At 33.1% G+C, this 27,983-nt stretch overlaps 1 protein-coding gene and 1 pseudogene across 1 annotated transcript in view; one reads left to right on the forward strand and one right to left on the reverse strand.

The window, feature by feature from the left end:
* Positions 1 to 27,983, reverse strand: part of CSMD3 (CUB and Sushi multiple domains 3) — a 1,221,229-nt gene that overhangs the window by 309,764 nt on the left and 883,482 nt on the right. The window lies entirely within an intron of this gene.
* LOC129042881 (large ribosomal subunit protein eL30-like) lies at positions 12,228 to 18,104 on the forward strand (annotated as a pseudogene).

Raw genomic sequence — 27,983 nt, forward strand, 5'->3', positions numbered from 1 at the left:
ACAGTTACAGATGAGATTTGGGTGGTGACACAGAGCCAAACCATATCACCTATGGATTGGTTTTATAAGTGGAGAGTGATGTTTGACACACAAGGTTTACATTTAGGATGTTTTTATTAGAAAGAAGTGACATAAATGTGAAAAGTGCTATAGCTTTCAAATTGAATAACAGGAATAATATAAAAGATTATGAAAAATACTTCAATTTTGTTTGAGATTTCCAGTGTACTGGACACAGGAAGCTTTCAGCCTAAGATGTACTATCTCAAAAATAAAAATGTTTGTGTAACAATGTTGGAAAAACATACTGAAATGAAAGAAGTCAGTATCATCACATTTTAGCTGAGTATCACAGGAAAAAAAGCTGACTATGATGGGAAAAAAGTGTTTTTACACTACTATCAGAATTACTGGGCTGAAAGATTTAAAGTGGGACATAGTAACTAAAATAATATTTTGATATGACAGCTAATATACAATATGTGAGAATACACATTTGCCTTTGGGCTTAGTTGACTTGAAGGAGGAGAGGTGGTAAATCCTTCAAGTTCCTTTTTCTTTCAATTAATAAACAAATTAGGAGTAAGATTTTAAAGAACAAGAAAGGATGGGGTTTAAGGAAAGACCAAATAAAGTTTTTTCCTCTTGGAATTACTTGAGTTCTGAAAGCAGTTAGTTAAATACACACAGGAACAATTACTTGGTGTAAATGCTATTGTCTTTTTTTTTTTTTTTTTTTTACTCATTCGAAGTTTGATTTTCATGCTCTTTATACACTGTGTTGTAGGTAGACAAAATTATAATAATTTTAGCATCAATCATTCTCCATCTGTATCAAATAGAAACTGTAGCCAGTGAAAGAAATAACAATTTAAGGAGCTATGCTATATTTCCTTTCAAATTAGAAGTCAGGTAATCTCACATAATTAAAATGATTTAAAAAGCAATTATATAATATTAAAGTAACTTCATTGATCATACACTTTTAAATAGATTAATAATTTGTATTTTATATGTACTTCTCTTTTTTTGAATCATACAATTCTCAAAATATATAATCCTTATTTGTATTTTCTTTTTGTTATTGTTATATAAATTTTTAAGTAGGAATTTGATCATCTTTATCCCCTCCTGTTCTGGAACAATATATAGAATATTTCGGTAGAATGAGGACTCGTTTGGCAATTAAGTATTTTGATTTATCAACTATTTTAAATACGTAAAAATTTAAAAGTATATGTCAGAAAATAGTATACTGACTGCCAATGTATTAACCGTGGGTAATTCACTTATTTTCTAAATGTCTTTATTTCAAATTGCTTCAAATTTATTTGCTGAAATGAATATCCATATCTTTGTTTTATTAGATTTTAAGTCTGCCATTCATGCCTCCTCTTCCCTAACATAAATATGCAAAGTAAGCAGAAATTCCAACAAAGATAAAGGGTCTTAACAACCTTGTTGTCTCACCTGTAATAATATCATAAAAGGAACATTCTTGAAGTGAATAATAGGCTTATATGTTATAACATCCAAATATAATTCGTGTTTGACCTGTAAAATCCCACGAAATTGTCAATAAAAGATTACTTCCCTTTCTTGTTTTCTTCACCTCAAAAGGGCTGGCCAATTTCATTTTGGTTAGTCTAGGAATTATCCAGTGACTAGTCTGTTACACAGATGTAGATTGTACTCCTTAAATTAGGTTAACGCTCATTAGAAATAATAAGTCACACAGAAAAAGTATATAAATAGAAGCATATGTGAATAGCTAATAATGCTAATATGTAATACTTATTGAGCACTTTCTACATTTAAAACACCATGCTATAAGCTACCTCTCGATTCACAGGAAGTCTGAGTACTATTATTATCCACATTTTTCCATTGAGAAAATTGAGGCTTAAAAAGGCTAAGGTGCTTTCCCAACATCGTACAATTACTTAGGGACAGTTAAAGTACAAATGCAGGCATAAGATCATATCCAAGGGACATTTTTGAAATAAAAGTGATAAAGCCTTTGTAATAAAATGTGCTTAAGTGTTGAATAGAGCATAAAACTCAATGATATGATTAAGTCTCTGAAACATGCTATTAATCTTTAAGTGTCATTTTAAAATCAGACGAGCAGTTATCCACCTATTATTTTCACTAAAGTAGTCCAAAAACCTACACATTTATAACATCTTAAATGTATTAATTTCTTTAAAAATATTTGCACTGATATCAACATTAAAGCCTTATTAAACAGGGTTCTATTGTTATATATCAAATTGAATAAAGACCAGCTAAGAAAGAGAAACTTAAAAAAAGGCAATTAATTTAGAATAGAGACCAATAAAATAATGATAATAGCAATGATTATTGTCTCTATTTAGAGCATATAGCATGCAAAGCACTTGACTAGCAGCTCAGTTTACACTCAAGCTAAAACACAGAATCCTTACAAAGTGGTATTTTCATCCCTATTTTTAAATGGGTAAAATGAGATCTTAAGATCTCAGAGATCTTAAGTGCATGTTCTTAGCAGAGCTGGAATTTGAACTCAACCAGCAGGGCTCTTAACCACTACAGTGTGTTGTCTCAGCACAAACCTATCCCATTACCAGAAATAACATAAAGCCATATCCTATTAGTGGAACTCTGACAGCTGTCTATTGATGAAAGAATTGGCCAAAAAAAATTAGACCAATTTGACATGGAAAGGCAAGAAATATTGAACTATTTGTATCCCTTTATTACACATAAAAATATGTTGCTGCCTACATTTTTACCATAATGGAAAGCAGAAAAGAAAGAGGCAAGGTTATATTTGTGGTTATTAAAAATAATAGAAATAAAATTTATTCATATACATATCCAAGTTTAGCCATATATATGCCAAATATATGCCAAATAACATTTTAAAGTAACTACAATATGAGGAACATTTCCACTCCAACTGCTTTTTCACTGTTTCTCCTTCTCATCCCTTATTTTGTTTTATTTCCTTTATAATTTTTTGAGAGGGTAAAGCAATAGATAGAAGCACTCTCTTCTTAACACCATCAAATTGATCACCTTGCTGGTATTTACATCCATATTTTGTTTCCTTGTCTTTTAAAATGGAGAAGTTGGCCTTGTTCTATAAAAAGCAAATCGTAGTTCTTGTGTTGCTAGTATTAAACACTGTTAAGGACTTATTCCTAAATGTTTTTCATCTCCTCTGCATCACTAGCACATTGGATCATTCTCAGCCGCATGTACAGTACTATACTGGATCATTCTCAACAGCATGTAATTGTGGCTTCTATCTTCCATTTTAAATAAACAAACAAAACTTTATAATATCCCCATCCTCTTTCAGCTGTTTTCCCATTTCTCTGCTTTCTTTAATAGAAAATCTATTAAATATATCTCCTGAGAGAAGTTTCTATACAATTGTCTCCAGTTTTATTGTCAGTCTTTCCTCTATTCCACTGTTTTTAAATCCAGGCTGCCAAATCCAGTGGTAACTTTTATGCTTTCTTTCAAAAACCTTTCAGCAACATTTATTAGAGCTGACTATTCCTTCCTTCTTCAAGCACTGTTTTTTATTTTGTTGTTTTGTTTTTTGGCTGCCAATTCATCAGCCTAGTCTGGTTTTCTTTCTGGCTTATTTGCTGCTCTCTTTTGGTATCTTTTGCTTTTGTTACTTGATAACCTGATGACTGAGGGCTGGAGTACCTTAGGAATTAGTCCTTAATATTCTTGTCCCTTCTTTCCACAATTTCTTACTAAATAACTTCATAAGTTTAAATATTATTTTTAGCTTGATGCCCCTGAAATTTATATATCCAGCCTTAACTTTTTTCTGAGCTCTTAACCATTCTCTTCAAGTGCCTATTTAACTTCTGTACTTAGATGTCTGGTAGGTTCCTCAACTTACTATGTCCAAAATATTGCAAAATTATAAAATATTTTAATCTTCTGATTTAGAAAGTAAAATTGTAAAAAATAAGTATAAAATTTCACCTACGTAAATTTTTCCTAGACAATTAATGTCATCGCAAATATACTTCTAATTTATTAGAATAACCAGATAAAAATGTGTTTCAGAAATTATTCAAAAAGGAGGTAAAAATCTTTGACATAAGAAATAGAGTGAACATTAGCAAAAATATAAAATCTTCTAATTTTTACACTATTTTTTGTGCCAGTGATTTTACTTTGTATGGTACCATTTATTTCTAATAAAATGAGTTTTTCTATCTGGTTGTTATGATAAATTAGAAATACATTTGCTATGACAAATTTTTACTTTCAAAATAGAACTGTTTCTATTCCACTAAAAACAAATAACTGTACCCACGGCTAAAATTCTCATTAACCTGAATGTGAAAAAAAGATAGACATGTAAAAGTAATACAATTTTCTAACTGCTTATACATAGTAGAAACAATTTTTCAAGATATGTTGTTTTATTCTAATTATATATAAGGAATCTCTTTGAATTCATTATAAAGGAATGTATGCTTATCTGAGAAAGCATATATTACTTAGAAATTGTTTTTACAATATCATCGATCTTCACTGATCTAAATCCACTGAAAGAGTTCATAGCATTTGTCATTAAGTAACATGTCCTTATCAAATCTAGCTTTGTTATGCCCTAGGAAGAAATAAATTGTCCATCAGTACAAGAATTTGAAGAGAACTTCTTACTATAGTTAAAAACAAATGAATGAACGAATGAATAAATGAATGAACGAAACTGTCATTTGTCATTTCAGTGTATGCTGAAGGTTTATTTATAATATGATATTATTTTGAAGCCAGGAGCTGTTTATTTCAAGTGTGCCATAACAATATTTACATTACATTTTAATTGCTTTAATCTGTTATGAATAACCTAGGGTTTGTTCAGAAAAAAAACCAGATGGCACTAACTACTACAAAATATAACTGAGTTCTCATTATTGCTACTGTAAATATACTTCTCACTTATTTTATCTTTGCTTCCATCTAATTGGGAGTATAATTTCACTGGAAATATGCACTTCACTTAATATAGATTTCACAAGCCTAGCTGGTGCATATGAAGTTTTCAACTGAAATATAGATGACTACCTGAAGTCAGAGATAAGTTGAATTACCATTGTGGTGACAACAGCAAAAGAAAACACTCCGGTTTTCTTACTGCTTTGCTTGGTATAACAAAGAATAAATACACTGAAATCACTCTTAAGTTCTTATGTGTCCTTTCTGTTCAGAAAATCGACTTTTTGGTATAAACTTGTTTATTTCAAGACCTTTCAAAGAAGAAAAATCTTGGATTTCATACAGTTGGATGAGTAATGATATCAGAAGCAGGAGACTTAGACTTAGTGTACTGTATTAAGAAAAGATATTACTCCCTTGTATTAGTTCCCTGAATCTTTCCTGCCTCATCTGTAAAACTGGCCTAGGAATATTTCATCTGCTTTATTTAGAATCAGACAAAATATTAAATTTTTATTCTAACAATTATATTCATAATTCTATGAAAATACAATTCTGAAATGAAAAAACAAGTAGATTTTAATATGCATTGTATAGGTTTTCTAAGCAATAATTTTATATTTTTTGCCATGTGTCAGGAGACTTAGCAAGGTCATGGTCCAAATTTGGTATTCACAATTTCTTACATCCCTCTCTTTCAGCTTTATTGCCTATATTTTTGTATTGGCTAAAAAATGACACTGTATTCTCCACTTCACTATCTATAAGAAAATCAAGATGGGTAATGGGAATACTTAACCTGTGAGAAAAATCTCATCCAGAGTCAAATCAATCAGAAAATATTTGAAATGCATATGGTAACCTAGAGGTGAATTTCACCCTGGAGAATTTTGCCCTTGATTGAGCCCTTGCTTTGTACATGATCCATCAATTTTATAAAGAATGTTCAACATCATTATTAGGCCCACACTCTGCCAGCTACTCAGAAATGTGGCTATCTTTAGAATTTCATTATGTTACTAAGGATACATTTAATGATATGGCAAGTCAGGTTAAAGTTGATGGCAGCATGACAGACACATTCCCATCAACCTAGGAGAGAAACAAAGCTGCTTAATGCATGGTATGAAAAATAAACCTCAAAGCCAGTGTTGTAATATACTTCCAAGTATATAGAAATCTCTTTTTTAAAAATGCGTATGCATTTATTATACCAAATAATTATTGAGCCAGGTATTATGCTTGATGTTGGAGATATTAACAGAAACAACACAGCCCTGCTTTCATAGATTCTTATGCTCCAGTATGCCTACAAAAGTTGTTGGCATTGTATCATATCATATCATATCACATACAATCAATGATATAATTTTTGTGGAATCAAAGGCCTGTTAGGTTGAAGACTATCAAAAGGATATGTACAAGAAACTCATTTTACATCCAAAGATTACAGAAAAGTATATGAGTCGATTTGAAATAGAATTCTAGTATATGGGGATGACCAGTATTAGTAAGTAAAAAAAAAAAAAAGAAAGAAAAATTATGTAAAAATGGTTTCATATTACTTCTGACTGACGGTATACAGTATTTGTGTGCTTTTGGTTTTACGTTATTAGAAGATTTACCCATTCAATCAGATTCATTAAATATTTACTAAGTACCAAGTACCAGGTGCCGTGCCAAGTTGTGGGGACACAAATATCATCAGGATGACATGCTTACCCTTCAAGGAACACAGGCTAAGAGGAACAGTAGATGTAAACATAGTTTTAAAATAATAACATGTGTATCAAAATCTGATGACTTTGTTATTGAAACTGAAAAAATTGTTAAGCATGAAACAAGAAGCTAAAAGTAAATAAAATTACATAATTAAAATATGTATTGAGTAACATAATTGATATTATATTGATGCATGTCTCACAATAGTTATACAAAAACTATTTTAAAAATAATATAATTTCTAAAAAATTAAAATGACATATCTGTGTACAAAAAGCATCTTCTTTATATGAATTATCTGAATATTAAAATAACATGCAAAATAATCATTTGTGTTACACATGTGCCTTCTTTAATTGGTTTCTTAGTCACATTTAATGCCCTTTTTACTATTTTTTCTAAAGAATGTGTTTTTTCAATATGTTCTTATTTTTATTAGTATTGCTAGAAACATTTTTATATATTTTAAACTGTCAGTAGCTCAATTGATGTCATCATAAGCCATACTATTTTTAATTGAGAAAATTTCCTCTTTATAAATGTTAAGCTACCTAGTAAGCTCAGGTTTAATTCTCTGAAATGAAGAAAAATTTCAATTTTATTTTTATTTTCATTAAGCAGTATGTAAACATTTCAGCTCAAACATTTTCACATGTACTGAATTTTAACTTCTTTTCAGAATACATTTTTGACACACTTTTATAATATGAAACTTGTCAAACAAGTTTTCTTAAATTATAATTTTTTGAAATATTTATCTACAAGCTGTATAATTATATACAAAATAAATTTTATATATATAATTTTATTTATATATAATTTATATTAAATATACATTTTCTTAACTTTATTCTATCCCAGAATAAAGTAGAAGTTTAATCCAATTAAAAATAACTATCAAAAGGCCTGGCGCAGTGGCTCACACCTGTAATCCCAGCACTTTGGTGGACCGAGGCTGGCGGATCACGAGGTCAGGAAATCGAGACCATCCTGGCTAACACGGTGAAACTCCGTCTCTACTAAAAATACAAAAAAATTAGCTAGGCGTGGTGGCAGGCGCATGTAGTCCCAGCTACTTGGGAGGCTGAGGCAGGAGAATGGCGTGAACCCGGGTGGAGCGTGCAGGGAGCCAAGATCTCGCCACTGCACTCCAGCCTGGGCGACAGAGTGAGACTCTGTCCTCCCAAAAAAAAAAAAAAAAAAAAAACTCTATATATACATATATAAAAAATATATATATATATATAAAGACCCTTTAACAAGTCAAGACATACTAAAATACTAAAGTTTCCAGTTTCAATATTGCACAGTGTTTGAACTTTCATTCTTTTAAAGAAATCACACTTAAATGTCTTCCTGTTTATTGTTTTCAATAATTGCTATTTACTTAAAATTGTACAAACTGAAGATTTTTAGCACTGTACTAACTGAATATTTTAAGATTTTCAGTGGATTTTAATGAATAGCTATCAAAATGTAAAGGTTTTATTTTCAAAATCATTCCATATCATAGTAGGGCATTTTGGTTTATTTGCAAAATAGTACTTCAAAAGCCCAAACCTTTCTAGGACTTATTGACAATGATCAGGAAAAAGAGAACATGGTACTGGCATACTATGTTCTTTTATTTATTTTTTGAATCAGTTTTACTTTGTCTCTCTCTCTCTCTCACAACCACACCCACAAACACACACCACTTAGTTCAATTATTTCAACTGCATATAAAAATATTTGTATATTTAACAACAGTTTTATTGTGATGGGTAAATATTACAGTTTTATTGGTTGCAATTATGAATTCTGTGTACACAACAACCAATTCCTAGTACATTTCTGTTTTTTAATTTTATAAGAGCTTTGTTTTTATTATGAGGTTATGTACCACCAAAATTTACATTTGTATTTTATCACAAAATAAATAATTTTATCTTTAATATTAAATTTTAATTTGTGGCCTTTGCTCACTTTTAAATATTTAAAAGATAATTTTTTTGCTTAAAGTTTTTTAAAAGGTTGTGATGTTTGTAACATATGTAAAAGTAAGATAAATGAAAACATGCCCCAAAGAACTGAAGGAGGAAATGGAAATACACTATTAGAAGGTTCTTACATTATACGTGAGGTGCTATAATATTATTTAATGATAGGTTTGTCTATTTGACATAATGACAGGTTTTCATAAGCCAAAGATACACATTACAAGTGTTAGAGCAAATGCTTTCCTTTCCTCCCAAAAGAGGTATAGCTAATAAGCTAATAGAAGAGAAAAAAATGATGGTGAGAAAAAAGTAACAACAGGTGGATTCAATAAAAAAAAATAGCAATATGGTAGACAAACTTTAACCAAGTGAATAATTATATTAAACATAAGTAGTCTAATGGTTAAAAGACTCCAACTAAGGGTGAGAGATTTTCAAACAATAAAAAATCAAGATGCAACCATAAGCTATTTACTAGCAGTCTACTTTAAATAGAAAGACACTGATAACTTAAAAGTAAAAAGATGCTAAAAGGCATAACATGACACACTAATCATATGATATATATACATAGACAAAGTAAACTTTAACACAAGGAAAATTACCGAGAAAAAGAGAGATATTTCATATCAATAAAAGGGTCAAAAAAGGGTCAAAAAAACCCCATAGCATCCAAAATGTATGCAGCTCATAACGTATCTTCAAAATGCATGAGGCAAAAAATAAAAGTAAAAGATAAAAAGAATAAATAGACAAATGTGAAACTGCAGTGGGGCATTTTAACACTTTTCCTGAGTAGTTGATAAAATAAGTGAACAGGAAGTAATGATATTGAATAATTAACATGATCAACAAAATTGATATTTATAAGACACTTCAAAAACAATGGTAATACACTTTTTTTTAGGTAGGTACACATGGTATTTTTTTAAAAAAACATGCTGGGCAATGATTTTCTCAGTAAAACAAGTCTCAGTAAATTTAAAACTAATAAAATCTTAATTTTTAACTGAATGTATAATATATGTTTATCTTTAACACAATCAACTTTCAAAGACTTTATTTTGACTTCATGAAATGAATACAAAAATAAAAATAAAACTTGCATTGGAATTTAAGTATTTGAGGCAATCAATGTTACTGATTCTCTATTTGAAGCAATTGATGTGACTCATATAAAAATAGATTTATTCAACTATTTGTGAAGTTCTGCTAAGGGAGCTGGCATATTAACACTCTTCATACAGTCTCAGAAGAGAATTTAGAATACAAAGTGATGAAATTAGTATAGTATTCATTTGACCTAAATACAAAGTCCTGGTTTTTAAAACATATTTGTGTCTTCTGGTTTTCACATCATCAGTGATAACACTATGGTCCTCATGTATGTTAACTAATACACTGTATGCAAATTGCAAGTTCATCAGCACTTTTAAAAAAATTTAATTGAGTTTTTTTATAATTAGTGTGCAGACATTATTAGCAGTTTATACATAATCCTTAATATAAGAACTAAAAATCTAAAAATCATGTAGCCAATCCAAACATCTATTCTAATGATTTATCATCTTAAAGTTTATAGGCAATTTATTCATAAAAAAAATACCAAGTAATAATGTCTTAAAATAACTAGTTATACACTCTTAGGTCTAAAGTCCCAACATATACCAGGATTTAAACACAGTAAACCCGGATTCAAACACAGTAAATCCTCAATCAAAATATCCCATTCTTCATAACATGCTAGCAAGTAATTAGGAACAAAAACCTGTTACTAACAAAGATGTCCTGATGCCAGTGATAAATTGAATACCAAGGAGCACTTTAATTTAGGAAATAATTCCAATAAAAAGAACATGACAAGTGACATCAGCACAATGGCAAACTAGAAAGTACTGTACACTCTATCCCCCAAAAAACACAAATTCAGGAACAAATCATTGACAAATTTACTTTATGAGAAATCCAGAAACTAAGTGAAAGGCTCCTGCAGCCCAGGTGAATGTGAAACCAGACTGACCAAAACTAGTAGAGAGATCCAGAACACCCTCTCGCCAGAATCCCCACCACTGGCACAGTGCCATATAATCAGGAAGAGATTCACCCCTAGCTCCCAGCTTCTCCCAGAGGAGAAAAGGCCTTGGATTGCACATGCAGCACCCCAACCATTCCAAGAGGACTCCACAAAGGTCTGGCTTCTGTCTTGGCAGTCTTGGATCTCTGATGGGACCAGCACAGTATACCAGCTGGGGAAAACAGAGATGGAAGCTAGGGGCAATTGGTGCCCCTAGCTTCAAGCTTCCCTGCTGCTCAGATGTCCCAAGTCTTTGCTGCTCAGCATAACATGAGCAACAACAGCAACCACAAAAAACAAACAAACAAAAAAAATCAGCTCTCAGCTTCTCTCTGAGAAGAAAAAGAGTTGATCTAAGCATCCAATGCCCCAACTTTGCCGGGACTGCCCAAAGAACTGGCAACTATTTGCCAGTCTTAGAACTCTAACTGGTCTGCCACAAATAAGGGATAATGGAAATAGTGGACTGGTAGATGTCATAGATTCCCCTAGTGGGTCAGCACAGAGCAAATACACAAAAAGCACAGCTAATGGGGTACAGTGGCTCACACCTATAATCCCAGCACTTTGAATATTTGAAAGGCCTAGTTCAGGAGTTTGAGACCAGCCTGAACGTCATGGCAAAACCACATCCCTACAAAAAATACAAAAATTAGCCAGCAGAGTGGTGTGTGTCTATAGTCTCAGCTACTCAGAAGGCTGAGGCAGAAGGATAAGTTTGAGCCTGGGAGGTTGAGACTGCCGTGAGCTGTAAGCATGCCGCTGCACTCCAGCCTGGATGACAGAGCAAGACTCTGCCTCAAAAAAAACAAACCAACAAAAATCCAGCTGTCTGTTTCTCCTTGTAAAGGGAAAGAGTTGTTGGTAGAGGCTCTAGAATCTCTGGCCAGGCTGGTTGATGGTGGTCTTCTCTGGTAAAAGCATAATCTGGGCAGACGGGATGTATGTGTATAATTGGATAATACACATATGCCAATGCAGAGCATCAAGGAAAATTAAGAATCAGAAAAAAAAATTCAAACAAAGGAATAAGATAAATCTCCAGACAGCAACCTTCATAAAATGAAGTTATACAATTTATCTGACAGACAAATCAAAATAACTATCATAAAGATGCTCACAAAGCTCAAGAGAATCATGCATGAACAAAATGAGAATTCCAACAAACAGACAGAAAATATAAGAAAGTACCAAACAGAAATCATGGGGCTGAAGAACACAATAACTAAAGTGAAAAATAACTAGCGAGGTTCAGCAGCAGACTACATCAAGCTAATAAAAGGACCAGCAACTCAAGGACACATCATTAAAAATAATTCAGTCAAAAGAGCAAAAAGAACAAAATAATGAAAAAAGTGAAGAAACCTTAAGGCTCACAATTTAGGGACCAATATTTATGTTATGAGAGTGTCAGAAGGAGAAGAGAAAAAGAAAAACAAGACAGTTTACTCAAATAAATAATAGCTAAAATTTTCCCAAACCTGGAGAATGAAATGAACATCCAGACCCAAGAAGTCCAAAGAACACCAAATAAGAGTAACCAAAATAAATCCATACTGAGACACATTACAAGCAAATTGTCAATAGTCATTAAAGACAAAGAAAACATTTTGAAAGCAGAAAGAGAAGAACAACTTGTCACATATAAGGGAAGCTCCATAAGAGTAGCTATTTCAGCAGAAACTTTGCAGATCATAAAGGAGAGTGATGGTATATTTAAAATGTGGAAAGAAAAAATAGCCTGCCACCATATATGGCCAAACTGTCTTTCAAAAATGAAGGATGGAAAAAGACTCCCAAACAAAAGCTGAAGGAGCTCATCACCATTAGACATGCCTTAGAAGAAATGCCAAGAAAGTTCTTCAATTTGAAATGAAAGGATTCTACACAGCAAACATACAACACAAGAATACATAAAACTCAGTTGGGACTTTGCATTAGAAGTCCATGTTGATCCTACCACAATGGAACATAGCATTGGGCAGAATTCCAAAGCCCTTGACTCCGGGCCAGTACCCACAGAGGGAATACTTATTCTTACATGAGGCAAGATAGAAATCTGTAGCCACAGCCACAGCAGAAGGGCTTAAGCCCTAGCTGACTGAAATAGTCTTGGGCCTCAAATAAATTTCAGTGGCAGCAATTCTGTAGTGACCATGGTCTTTGGGTGAGCCCCAGTGCTGCATTGACCTGGAAGGGTGTGGGCTTATGGTGCAACCCAGTGTGACATCAGCTGCGGGGGCCACAGAAGTGCCTATGTCATCCCTCCCCTAACACAGTCACCCCTTCCCTAGCACAGTGCAGAGACAAAGAGAGAGACATCTTCCACTTGAGGGAAGGAGAGGGAAGAGTACTGGGAACTTTGTCTTGGAAACTAGTATAGTGCCACTACAGCACAACACAGCGTGGGGCAGATCCCTAAAGCCCCTGATTTCAGGCCACTGCTCCCATCATTTCTTCTAGATCCACCCCATGCCAGAAGGAAATCTGCTACCCTGGCAGGATGGAACAAACCCAAATATGAGCTGGCTTCACTACCAACTGCTTAAAGTGGCCTGAGGCGATCAATAAACATCAGCAGCAGTCAGGCCATGATTATGGGCATTGGGTGAGCCTCAGTGCTGTGCTGGTCTGGAAGGTTGCAGGATTTGGGTGCCAGTTACAACAGCCACAGGAATTGCCACATAATCCCTTCCCAAACTCCAGGCAGCTGAGTATGAATAGACTCCTGTTTGAGGTAAAGAGAGGAAAGTGAGTGAAGGATCATCCCGGAAACCCAAGAAATTTTCCATGATCTCCCAAAAGTCCATCAGAAATAAGTACATAGAAGTCCACAAGAAGGTTGCAGTGTAATTGGACTTGGAATACTCTCTAGTACTAAAACAGCTGCAGTGACTACAAGCTTGGGGAACTCAATAATAAATCCTATTTGAATTTTTGAAATGTTCTCTGAAGAAGGATGGGTACTAACAAGGCCAGATTGTGAAAACTGGAATAAATAACTAACTCTGTAATGCCCAGACATTGATTGACACATGTCCACAAGCTTCAGGAACATTCAAGAAAATATGATCTAACCAAACAGACCAACTAAGGCACCAGTGATTAACCTTGGAGTGGCTGAGATATGCAACCTTTTGGTGAATTCAAAATAGCTAATTTGAGGAAGCTCAGTGAACTTCAAGAAACTCAGATAATCAATTTAGAAGTTTATTAAATTATATATATATAAAGAATTTAAAAAATCAAATAAAAACCTAGAGATGAAAAATACAATTGATTAACTGATGAATGCAAAAATGCATTAGAGTGTCTCAACAGCAGAGTTGATTAAGCAGAAGAAAGAATTCATGACCTGGAAGACAGGTTATTTGAAAATACACAGTCAAAGGATTAAGAAGAATAAAGAAGGCTTATAAGATTTAGAAAATGGCTTCAAGAAGGCAAATTTAAGTGCCATTGGACTTAAAGAAGAAGTGAGAGGTAGGGATACAAAGTATATTCAAAGAAATGATAACAGAGAACATTCCAAATTTAGAGAAAAATATGAATATCCAGGTACAAAAAGGTCAAAGATCACAAAGCAGAGTCAACCAAAATAACACTATCCCAAGGCATTTAATAATCAAACTCTCAAATGTCAAGGACAAAGAGGATTCTACAAACAGCAAAAGCAAAGCAAATAACATATAAATGAGCTACAATACATTTGGCAGTAGACTTCTCAGCAAGCTATGAGAGAGTGTCATGGAACATTCAAAGTGCTAAAGGCAAAAAAATTTCTAACCAAGAATATAGTAGTGAGAAAAACTGCCTTTCAAACATGAAGGAGAAATAAAAACTTTCACAGACAAAAGCTAAGAGACTTCATCATCATAACTGTCTTACAAGAAATGCTACTGAGAGTCCTTCCATTTGAAAAAAAAGGATGTTAATATACAGCAAGAAATAATCTGAAGGTATAAAACTCACTGGTAAAATTAAGTACACAGACAAATTCAGAATATTCTAATGCTGTAATTGTGGTGTGCAACACTTGTATCTTTAGCCTGAAGAAGAAAAGACACATCTATCAAAAATAATAACTGTAACAATTTGTTAAGAGATAGACAATATGGAAAGATATAAATTGATACAACAAAAAGCCTAAATATGGGGAGGAGTATGAAATCAAAATGCAGGGCTTTATAGATGTTTCTTTGTTTGTTTCTATGCTTTTCTCTGCCACCAAACTTAAGTAGCCATTAGTTTAAAATAACTTGTACAACTAAAAGATTTTCTTTGTAAGCCATACAGTAATCACAAAACATAGGCTTATAATAGAGAAAGTAAAAATAAAAAGCAAGGGATTCAAACATACTAACTTTGTGTTAAGAAAATCACTTAACCACAAAGGAAGTGAAGAAGAAAGAAAAAGAGGAGTTATAAAATAACCAGAAAAAAAAGTAACAAAATGACATTAGTAAGTCCTTATCAATAATGGCATTGAATGTAAATTGACTCAATTTTCAATTGAAAAACAAAGTGGCTGAATGAACTAAAAAATAAGACCCAAATATATGCTGCTTACAAGGAACATACTCATCTATAAGGACATGCATATACTGAATGTGAAGGAATGAAACATGTATTTTATGCAAATGGAAACCAAAAAAGAGCAAGAGTAGCTATACTTAGATAAAATAGACAGCAAGTCAAAAAACTGAAAAGATACAAAGGAAGTCATTATGTAATAATGAAGGGTCAATTTATCAAGAGGATACAACAATCATAAATATATATGTACCCAATATCAAAGCACCCAAATATTTAAAGCAGATATTAATACAGCTAAAGGGAGAGAGAAAGAACAGTACAATAATAGTGGGGGACTTCAACACTCCACAATCAGCAATGGATAGATCATCCAGACAGAAAATCAGCAAAGAAACATTGGAATAAAACTACACTGCACACCAAATGGACCTACTTGACATTTACAAAAGATTGTATCCAGCTGCTGCAGAGTATACATACTTCTCATTAGCACCAGGAACATTCTCTGAGATAGAGCATAGGTTATGCCACAAAACAAGTCTTGACAAATTCCAAAATATTTGAATCATATCGTTTCTGACTATAAAGGAATAAAACCAGAAATCAAAGACAAAAGAAACATTAGAAATTGTACAAATAACATGGAAATTAAATGAAGCGCTCCTGAACAACCAATGGGTCAGTGAAGAAATTAAGGAGGAAATTAAAAGATTTCTTGAAAAAAGGAAATGTAAACAAAACACCCCAAATAAAACCTAAAATATACAGCAAAAGCAGTACTAATTTATAGTAGCAAACACCTATACAAAAAAGTAGAAAGACTTCAAATTAACAGTCTGATGCACCTCAAAGAACTACAAAACAATGACAAATCAAACCCCAAATTAGTAGAAGGAAAGAAATTATAAAGATCAGAACAGGAAAAAAAATTAAGAGTGAAAAAGACACAAAGGATAAAATGAAAACTCTCTTTTTGAAAAGATAAACTAAATTAACAATTTTTTCTTAACTAGACTAAGAGAAAAGAGAGAAGACTCAGGTAAAAATCACAGCCAAAAAATGAGACATTAAAACTGATACCACAGAAACACAAGGAATTATTAGAGACTATTATGAAGAAGAATACTCAAACAAATGGGAAAACTTAGAAGAAGTACATGAATTTCTGGACACATAAATCTACCAAAATTGATCCATGAAGAAATAGAGAACTTGAGCAGACCAATAACAAGTAATGAGTTCAAAGTAGTAAAAAAAAAAAGTCTCCCATCAATAAAAATCTCAGGAACGAATGGATTCACTGCTAAATTTTACCAAACATTTAGAGAAGACCTAATACCAATTCTAATCACACTATTTGAAAAAATTGAAAAGGAGGTACACTTCCAAACTCATTCTGTGGGGGCAATTTACTCTGATACCAAAACCAAAGACACAGCAGAAAAAGAAAACAAAGAGCCTCAACCAAATACTAGCAAACTGAACACAACAACACATTAAAAAGATCATTTACTGTGATCAAGTGGGATACATCCCTGGGATGCAAATATCATTCAACATATTCAAATCAGTAAACAAGATACATCTTATTAGCAGAATCATGGACATAAACTATATGAAGCATTGCAACAAATGCTAAAAAAAAGCAGTCAACAAAATTCAGCATCCCTTAATGATAACAACTCTCAACAAACTGGTTATGGAAGGAATATATCTAAAAATAAAAAAGGCCATATATAACAAACCCACAGCTAACATCATCCTAAACAGGGAAATGTCGATAGCCCTTTTTTCTAAGATCTGGAACAAGACAAGGCCAAGAATGACCACTTTTATAACTTTTATTCATCATAGTACTAAAAGTTCTGCCCAGATCAATTAAATGAGAGAAAGAAATAAAAAGGCATCTAAATTAGGAAGAAATAATATTGTCCTTGTGTGCAGATGACGTGATCTTATATTTAGAGAAACCTAAAGATTTAACCAAATGTTGTTAGAACTTATAAATAAACTCAGTATTGTGGCAGGATACAAAATCAACATACAAAACTCAGTAGCATTTTTATATGCCAATAACAAACCATCTGAAAAAAAATCATGAAATAAATCCCATTTACAATAGCTACAAAATATATAAAATACCTAGAAATAAATTTAACTAAAGGAGTAAAATCTCTCTACAATGAAATTTATGAAACTCTATTAAAAAATAGGACACAAGAAAAATGGAAGGACATTTAATGTTCATAGATTGGAAGAATTAATATTTTTATAAGGTCCATACACCCAAAGTCATTTACAAATTCAAAGTAATTTCTTCCAAAGTACCAATGCCATTTTCTTGCTCCCTGGCCATCTTGGTGGGTGCTCTTGAGTGGGGCCTGTCCTGCACCTAAGGCGGGAAGATCGGGGCCACAAAGAAGATGAAAACATCACTGGAGTCAATTAACTCTAGACTCCAACTCATTATGAAAAGTGGAAAGTATAGGCCAATATCTCAGATGAACATAGATGCAAAGAGCCTCAACCAAATACTAGCAAACTGAAAACAACAACACATTAAAAAGATGCTAGGGTACAAGCCAACTCTGAAGATGATCAGACAAGGCAAAGCAAAATTCATCATCCTTTCTAGAAACTGCCTGACTTTGAAGAAATCTGAATTAGAGTACTAAGTGTTGTTGGCCAAAACTAGTATCCATCATTACAGTGGCAATAACACTGAATTGGGTACAGCATGTGGAATATACTACAGACAATGCATACTGGCTATCATTAATCTGGGTGATTCTGATATCATTAGAAGCATGCCAGAACAGTCTGGTGAAAAGTAAACAATGCAAAATTTTTATTTAATAAAACTTGCCAGAGTTCATTTTTTTAATTAAAAAAAAAAGTACCAATGCCACTCTTCAGAGAAAATTTTTTAAAAATTCTAAAATTCCTATAGGATCACAAAAGACCCTGAATAACTAAAGCAATTTGGGAGCAAAAAGAATAAAGATAGCTTAGTGGCATCAAGCTATCTGACTTTAAAATATACCACAAAGCTATAGTAATCAAGACAGTGTGATACTGACATAAAAATAGACACCTAGACCAATGGAAGAGGAAAAATAACTCAGAAATAAATCCATACATCTACAGCCAACTCATTTTTAACAGATACACTCTGAAAGGACCTCAATAAATGGTGCTGTGGAAATTGGATATCCATATGTAGAAGAATAAAACTAGACCCCTATCTCTCACCATATATAAAACTAAAATCAAAATAGATTAAGACTTAAATGTAAGTCCTTAATCTATGAAACTACCAGGAGAAAACATTGGGAAATACTTCAGGACATTAGTTCTGGCAAATATTTTTTGCATAAGACCTCAAAATACAGGCAACCCGAGCAAAACTAAACGAATGTGATCATATCAAACTAAACAGCTTCTGTAAAGCAAAGTAAACAATCAACAGAGTGAAGAGATAACCTACAGAATGGGAGAAAATATTTGCTAACTGCCCATCTGACAAGGGATTAATAACCAGAATATATAAGGAACTAAAACAACTCAATAGCAAAGAAACCCAACAAAACAAACCAAAACAAAAAGAAACCCACAAATAATCCAATTAATAATTGAGCAAATGCTTTGAATAGGCATTTTTCAAAATAAGACATACAAATGGCCACCAGGTAAATGAAAAAATGCTTAACATCACTAATCATCGGGGAAATGTGAATCAAAACCACAACGGGATATTATCTCACACCAGTTAAAATGGCTACTCTCAGAAAGACAGAAAATAACATGCTGACAAAGATGCAAAAAAAAAGAGGGAATGCTCATGCACTGTTGATGTGAATGTTAATTAATGCAGCAACTATTTAAAATAGTATGGAGTTTCCCTTAAAAGCTAAAAATACAACTACCACATGATCCAGCATTTCCACTGCTGGGTATTTATCCAAAAGAAAGAAAATTAGTATATCAGAGAGATAGCTGCACGTGCATGTTTATTGCAGCCCTATTCACAATAAGCAAGGTATTCAATCAACCATCATTCAATGAGTGGATAAAGAAAATGTGGTACATATACACAATGGAATGTTATTCAGCCACGGGGAGGAAAAACATAAAAACATGTCACTTACAGTAACATTGGTGGAACTAGAGGACATTATGTTAAATGAAATAAGCCAGCCACAGAAAGACAAATATTGCATGTTTTCATTTATATATGGGGGCTAACAAAAAATTGATCTCATGGAGGTAGTGAGTCAAATGGTGGTTACCAGATACTGGGAATTGTAGCATTCCAATGGGATGAAGAGGGTACAAAAATACAGTTATATAGAAGGCACAAATTCTATTGTTCAATAGCACAGTAGAGTGATGATAGTTAATAAGAATTTATTTTATATTTCAAAATAGCTAGAAGAGAATATTTAAAATGTACAACACAAAGAAATGACAAATGTTTGATATAATGAATATTCCAGTTACTCTTATTTGATAATTACATATTGTATGCATGTATCAAAATATCCCTTGTACTCCATAAATATGTACAACTATTACATATCAATAAAAAAGAGAAATAGAAAATACCTCAAGACAAATGAAACAAAAACACAACATGCCAAAATGCATGGGAAACAGAAAAAATAGAACTATATAAGAAGTTCATAGCAATAAACACCTACATAAAAAGGAAAAATGTCTCAAATAAGAAACGTAACTTTCTACTTCTAGGAACTAGAAGAACAAAGAAGCTCACAGCAGAAGGAAGGAAATAATCAAGATTAAAGAAAATATAAAAACATAATAGAAAATAGAAAAACAATTAAAAAATAAAACTAGAGTTGGTTTCTTGAAAATCTCAACACAATTGAAATTCCCTTAGCTATTCTAAGAAAAATGAGATAAGACTAAAATAAATAAAATCAGAAAAGAAAGAATAATGCTACAGAAATAAGAGACATAAGAGACTATGTTGAACAATTATATGATAACAAGCTGGATAATTTAGGAAAAAAGTGGATAAATTTATAGAAATATACAGTCTACCAAGACTAAATCATGAGAAATAGAAAGCATGAATAGATTCATTATTAATATGGCCATTTAAGCAGTATTTTAAAATCTCCCAACAAAGAAAAGCCCATGACCAGATGACTTCACTGGTGAATTCTACCAAACGTTTAAATAAGAATTAATTTCTATCCTTCTCAAACTCTTCCCACCAACCGCCGAAAATTGAAACAAAACAAAAAACAAAATTTCCAAATTAATTTTGTAAAGGCAATATTCCCTGATACCAAAGCCAGAAAAATACACCACAAGAAAAGAAAACTAAAGATCGATATTTCTGATGAATACATGTACAAAAATCCTCAACAAAATACTAGCAAACTAAATCCAACAGCACATTAAAATGTTAAAAGGATCACACACAATGTCCAAGTCAGATTTATTCCTGGGACAGAAGGATAGTTCAATATACAAAAATCAATTATTTTGATGCACCACATTAACAGAATAATGGATTAAGATCACATGATCCCATGATAATTTCAATAGATGCAGAAAAAGCATTTGACAAAATTGAATACCTTTTCATGTTAAAAGAAAATCCTCAATACATTAGGAATAGAAGAAGAAAAATGTTTCAACATTATAAAGGCCATATATCAAAAGACCACAGCTAACACCATACTGTCTGGAAAAAAAAAACAAAAAACTGAGAACTTTTCCTCCAAGATCAGGAATAAGCCAAGGATGCTCACTTCCCACTCCTATTCAGCATGTACTTCTAGTCCTGGCCAGAGCAGTTTAGGCAAGAAAAAGAAACAAAAGGTCTCCAAACTGAAAAAAAAATAGGTAAAATAGTGTGTGTTGGCAGATGACACAATCTCATATATAGAAAATTCTAAAGACTTTATCAAAAAACTGTTGGAACTAATAAATTCAATAAAGTTTCAGGATACAAAATCAACATACAAAAATCAATTGTGTTTGTATATACACTAACAACGAACTATCTAAAAAGGATACTCAGAAAACAATCTAATTTAAAATAATCTCATAAAGAATAAAATACTTAGAAATAATTTAACTAAGGAGGTGACAGACTTCTATACTGAAAACTATAAAACAATAATGAAAGAAATTAAAGATACAAACAAATGGAAGAAGAGCCTCTGTTCATGGATTGTAAATAGGAAAAAACATTTCTACAATTCACATGAAGCCAAAAATAACTTGAATAGCCAAATCAGTTTTGCAAAAGAATAACAAAACTGAAGGCATCAGATCTCCTGATTTCAAATATATATTACCAAAGTACAATAATCAAAACTGTATGGTACTGGCATAAAGAGAGACATTATAAAACAATGGAAGAGAATAGAGAGACCAGAAATAAATCTATGAAAAGGTAACGGGTCCATGCCATAAGACAAGGCAAGAAAAAGGTGTGGGCAGTGGGGGAGGGGTACCAGGAATGCACAAAGGGGAGAGGATAGTTTCCTTGACAAATGGTATTAAGAAAATTGGATATCCACAAGCAAAAAATGAAAGTAGACCCTTATCTTAAGCATACACAAAAATAAACTCAAAATGGATTAAAAGCTTAAACGCCAGACCTGAAACTGTAAAACTTCCAGAAGAAAAAAAAAAGAGAAGAAAGCTTTATAATGTTGGTATTCACAATGATTCCATGGACATGACACCAAAGGCATAGGTGACGAAAACAAAAATAAGCAGGAATACATCCAACATAAAAGCTTCTGTACAATCAACAGGATGAAATGGCAAGCTACGGAATGGGGGAAAATATTTTCAAGCCATATATCTAATAATAGATCAATATCCAAAATTCATAGGGAACCTCTACACCTCTATAGCAAATGACTGATAAAAAACAGTCAAAGGTCTTGAATAGGAATTTCTATAAAAAAGGCATACAAATGGACAACAGGTATATGAAGAAATGGTTAACATCACTAATCATCAAGGAAATGCAAATTAAAATCTCAATAATATATTACCTCATACCTGTCAAGAGGGTTATTATTTATTAAAAAAAGGGTGTTGGCAAGAATATGGAGAAATAGAAACTCTTACATGCTATTGGTGGGAATGCAAAATGGTGCCAGCCACTATGGAAAATAGTATGAAGGTTCCTCAAAAAAGTTAAAAATGGAACTACTTTACGATCCAACAATCCTGTTTCTAGATATTTATCCTAAATAATTAAAATGAGGATCTCGAGGAGGTATTAGTACTCCTAAGTTCATTGCAGTATTATTCACTATAGCCAAGATGTTGGAAACAACCTAATTGTCTACTGACAGATTAAGAAAATATGGGAAAGACACACAGTGGAATACGATTTGGTCTCTAAAAGAAGGATTCTGCAATATTCAGCAACATGAGTAAACCTTGAGGACATTATGCTAAATAAAATAAGCCAGTCACAGAAACACAACTACTGCATGACTTCACTTATAAAAGGTATCTAAAATAGTCAAATTAATAGAATCAGAGCGTGAAATGGCTTTTCCCAGGGGCTTAGGGGACATGGGATATGAGAGTTACTAATCAACTGGCATAATATTTCAGTTTAGCAATATAAATAAGCTTTAGGGACCTGCTATACAGTGTTGTACCTACAGCCAAAATAATGTACCCTGCACCTAAAAATTTGCCTAAAAAGTAGATCTCGTGTTAATTGTTCTTACCAAAGTAAAATAAATTGAAATAAAAATAATGTGGCTGTTGAAGATAGGTACTGTAAAATGATTAACACATATTTAATACATCAGGTACTTTAAAATGATGAAGATGTATTTAATGCATTATTATGGCTTCAAATAACCATTCAATATGATTCACATTTTGGCACATATTAATAAAACTGCTCTCTTCACTAGCCTATAAAATGTAAACATGATACACAAAATAATAGTGTTTCATTTAATTCAATGTTTTACTAATTTCTGTTCACACAGCTAAATAAATGATCAGTGCATGATTTTCCCTCTTAAAAAAGTTTTATCACTTATCTAAATAAGCTTTATTGAAATGGGATTATGTGCTACTCTCTGCTTTTTTAAAAAAAAATATGTTTCTGGATGTATGAAATTCTTGGATTTACAAATAGTGATTAAAAAACTACTCTGGATCATTTTCTGCTATCGTTTCAACTTGCACAAGGATTGGTTTTTGTAGAATCCTTGCTGATCTCTGCTTGGGTGTTTCTTGACAGCCCCTTCAGTAGAACTGACTTTCCTTTTGGACATCTTAGTGGATATCAGCTTTCTTAAGAAATGAATGTTCAGTACGTACCTTTTCATTAAACATTTACTTTTTAAAATCTCATTGCTGCCATAAATGTCTATTGCAAGATAATAAAACATATTTGAATGATAAAGTAATTAGTTCCAAATTTACACAACAAAATAAACAGCATATATACTTGTGGCATAGTATTCAGGCTATATTTTGTAGGTCTGTAGATCAACTTCTCAGTCTCTATTTCTACACATACTTCAAGAACACATATTTCCATATTTCCCCCTAATCCTGCCAATTTGTGGCCTGTCAGTCTTATATATCATTCAAACCACAATACGTGCTGTAGCATAACTATCTGTTACACAAAATATCTGTCAGGGCAACAACGTCAAATGCTCCTCCTGGCCAGGCACAGTGGCTCAGCCTGTAATCCCGGCACTTTGGGGGGCTGAGGCGGGTGGATCACAAGGTCAGGAGATCGAGACCGTCTTGGCTAACATGGTGAAACCCCGTCTCTACTAAAAATACAAAAAATTAGCTGGGGATGGTGGCACGCACCTGTAATCCCAGCTATTCAGGAGGCTGAGGCAGGAGAATTGCTTGAACCCGGGAGGTGTAGGTTGCAGTGAGCCAAGATCACGCCACTGCACTCCAGCCTGGGTGACAGAGTGAAACTCCATCTCAAAAAATAAATAATAATAATAAAAAAATACTCCTCCCACCACCATCTAGGGTCAGAATGGGTGACCTGTTCATATCTAAGAATGTTTCATTTTATCTGTAAGTGTCCTACATGCTATGCTTGAAAGGTAAGTGTTAATTACCTGGCATCTGGAAAAAGTTGAGAAATAGATACAAGTTATTATGGCAAAAACCACAATTACTTTTGCACCAACCTAATAGCATTTGTCTTTCAGATGTACCATGCATTATAATTACTGAGCACTGCAAACTTATGTCGCAAAGCAGGGATCTAATAAATACACTGTGGCTTATTTTAATGAACTATTAATAGTGATACTTTGTTAAAAAGGGAAAATACAGGATAAATGTCAAAACAGTCAGAATGCCAGGATAACAGGCACAAATGAGGACTGTCCTGAGCAAAGCAGGGAAGAGTAGTACATATGTGGAAATAAGTAATTCTGTCTAGTAGTTCATTGCTACCAGAAGTAGCATTTAGCCTAGGCCCTGGAAAATGACTAAAAATGTACGAATTTTGAATGTAGGCACAAGTGTTTCAGGAATATGGAAGAGAATTTGCAAAGCAGTAGAAACGTGCAATGACATTGTCCTTTCAGGAAAATTTAATTAGACCTCTGGATGCATATAAATGAATAGTGAGGAGTGAAGCTGGCAGGTAGGTTGGGACATATTCTGGAGGCTTTAAATGTCATGCCAAAGTTTTGAGTTTAGATTTGTGTGGCCATTAAATAATTTTCAACAGAGAAGTGATGTCCAATTTTGTATTTTGGAAAGATCACTCAGGTAGAAATGTGGAGAAAAGTTTGGCTGGAGGGATAAAGAAGTGAGTGGCTAGCCGACTGTTAGAGCAGTGCAGTGAACAATAATAAGGTTGAGAACAAAGGCAGGGGCACCATGCAATCTGTTAAAGCTGGGGAACTTCAGCCTCTCATGGCTAAGGTATCTATCTCCTTGAGATTTTTCAACAATATTAGCTATGGGCCTCAGCATTTTGTATTACCCAGCAGGGGAAGATTCTCAACAGAGAGGTCAAAGAGTGAAGAGCATAGAAAATGCTCTGTCAGAATCTAGTATTCTGTGGGCAAATGACAGCATGATACCCAACGATATCCTCCCTGGGGAACTAAAGTGGAATGAGACAGGCAGATTAAAATGTAAGCAGAGGATATAGAAGCTGACTGCTGAGAAGCGAGGACAGCACCTAGGACAGAAAGAAGTGGCAATATTAGACTTAAGTAGCTCTGATTAAGCAAAAGTGCCTTGCAGACAATAACACCAAGAGATAAAGCAACAGACTCTAGAAAGGATGAATGGATCATGAAATAAAAGTCATGAGGCTGCCGATAGTGGATTGATGATTATCAAGTTGGTCTGTGACCTACATTTCTGTTAAATTCACTTTGCACCAAGTTTGGGGAAATACGTATCGCCTGTTACATTCGTTGGTGAAGACTGTTCAGCTACTATTGCCTGATTTATTATTTTTAATTAATTATGTTGACTTTCAATGGACAGCTACTTGCTCAAAAGAAGAATGGAATTAAATTGTACTAATCGGGGAAGGGGGGCTCAAATAAAAACTGACAATTAAAACAACAATACTTCCTGATTGTGTAGGAGCATCCTGGTTTGTGCCTATTGCTGAGCTTAATTTTTATTAGCACTTGATTTTAATCTCCAAAATACCTTAAATTTGGATAGTAAATTATATTATTACCCTGTACAAAATATTTGTTTTATATAGACATTTTAAGAGACAAAGGTATCCATGATATTAATATATTTGGGGAAGCAAAGGCACCATAATTAAAATACCATTACCAGCCTGGCCAACATAATGAGACCTCATCTGTACAAAAAAATTAAAAATTAGTGAAGTGTGGTGCACAGCTGTAGTCCTAGCTACATGGGGGGCTGAGGTGGGAAGATCGCTTGAGCTCAGGAAGTTGAGGTTGCAGTGAGCTGTGATTGTGCCACTGCACTGCACCCTGGGTGACAGAGCAAGACCTTGTTCCAAAAAAAACAAAAAAAAAAACAAAAAACTTCTAGAACAATGAATTTCTACGCCGTTTATACTGATCTTTATTTGGGGAAAAAGAAATACAACTAGTGGAAGGAGCATGAGCTAGAATAGTAAGAAAATATTTTACTGAAAAGGGATCTTGGCACAGAGTCTGGAAGAATGAGCAGAATTTAAGCACAAGGGAGCAGAACTAACACTAAAGAAACAAGAAGGTTTGGTGATGGAAAGGAGCAAAGAGAGAGAGAGAGAATGTATGAAATTAAGAGTTGCTGGAGTTAATGAAAAGACGAGTTTGAGAATTAATTGGTGATAAATATGTTCAATACCTGGCTCTTAATAGACTCTCCTAGGATGAATGAGTGAATGAATTAATGGATGAACATATGAATGAATGGGTAGGATGAAACAGATTTATCTAGGGAAGAAGAATTTAGGTAAGACACTGAAGTGGCAAACATGATTCCACGAGCCAAGTTTGACCCATGGTAGTGGTTTAGTGGCCTATAGTCCATTTACATTCTCTTTAATACCACTTCTATACTTTAGAAACTAGATGACTTTAGATAAAATTTCTTATTTCAAATTCCACTTTAAAATTTTCCTGTCTTCCTACAGGGCAAAATGCCTAGAGCCAGAGAGGGCATCTGTCCCTTTCAAATGGGCATGTATGTACTCCAGCTTTCCTTCATTTCTTCTCACTGTTTCACTCATATTTCATCTCCTTTTTTAGATTGGGACCTTTGATGTGGTGCTTGGAATTATAATCAGGAAACCAAACTGATTAAAATGTAGAACTCTATTGCAACTAATAATATATAACTGAAAGCTTTCTATTCCCTCTGGCATATTAATGCATGTATCTAGAATAATAATACTGTAATAATAACTGCTAAGCATTTAGTATGTACAAAGCATGACATTAATCTCCTTTCAGACATGTGAGTTTGAGTTATCACTCCAGGCATCTGCTAGTTGTATGATCTTGAACAAATTAACTGATGTTCTGAACATTAACGTATTTCTTTTGGCAATGAGAATGATAACCATATCTTATATGGCTTTTGTGAGAATTAAATGAGATTATGAATATAAAGCATTTAACTTGATTCTTGGCACCCACCAACATTCATTCATGAAAAGAATATTTTCCCATTTGAAATCTGAACACTTGAAAAGCTGTGTAAGCACATGTTTTAGAAAAGATCTCTAGCCAACAGGTTAATTTTTCATTCACAACATAGTAACCATCAATGTAACTTTATTTCAATAGGTTGGTTTTAAGGCTCAGATCAAATTTCTATTCATCTTTAAAAAATCTTATGAAGGCAGAGTTATTAAAGTTCTAGTATGAAATATATTGTTTCTATAACTTTAATGTGCCCTACAAATATAATAAATATAAAAATGTACTGCTATTTTCACAGATTATCTACAATAAAAATTCCCAGAAATGCATCTAAAATAGTATGTTTCCACTTAACCAGATAAGGTTGAGTGTAAAGTGGAAGTTGCATTTGTAAACACTGAGCCTGAGACACCTTTCCATATTACTGTATGCAGATATTTAATTGCAATAACAATTTAAGTGGAAGACACTACGTATTACTAATCTAAAGTAAAAGCAAGAATTGTTTATTGCTAAACTACAATAGAAATAACTAAAATTAAGCCGCACTCTGACAAATTGTTC

The sequence above is a fragment of the Pongo pygmaeus genome, chromosome 7, assembly GCF_028885625.2.
Source record: "Pongo pygmaeus isolate AG05252 chromosome 7, NHGRI_mPonPyg2-v2.0_pri, whole genome shotgun sequence".
In the NCBI taxonomy this organism is placed as follows: domain Eukaryota; kingdom Metazoa; phylum Chordata; class Mammalia; order Primates; family Hominidae; genus Pongo; species Pongo pygmaeus.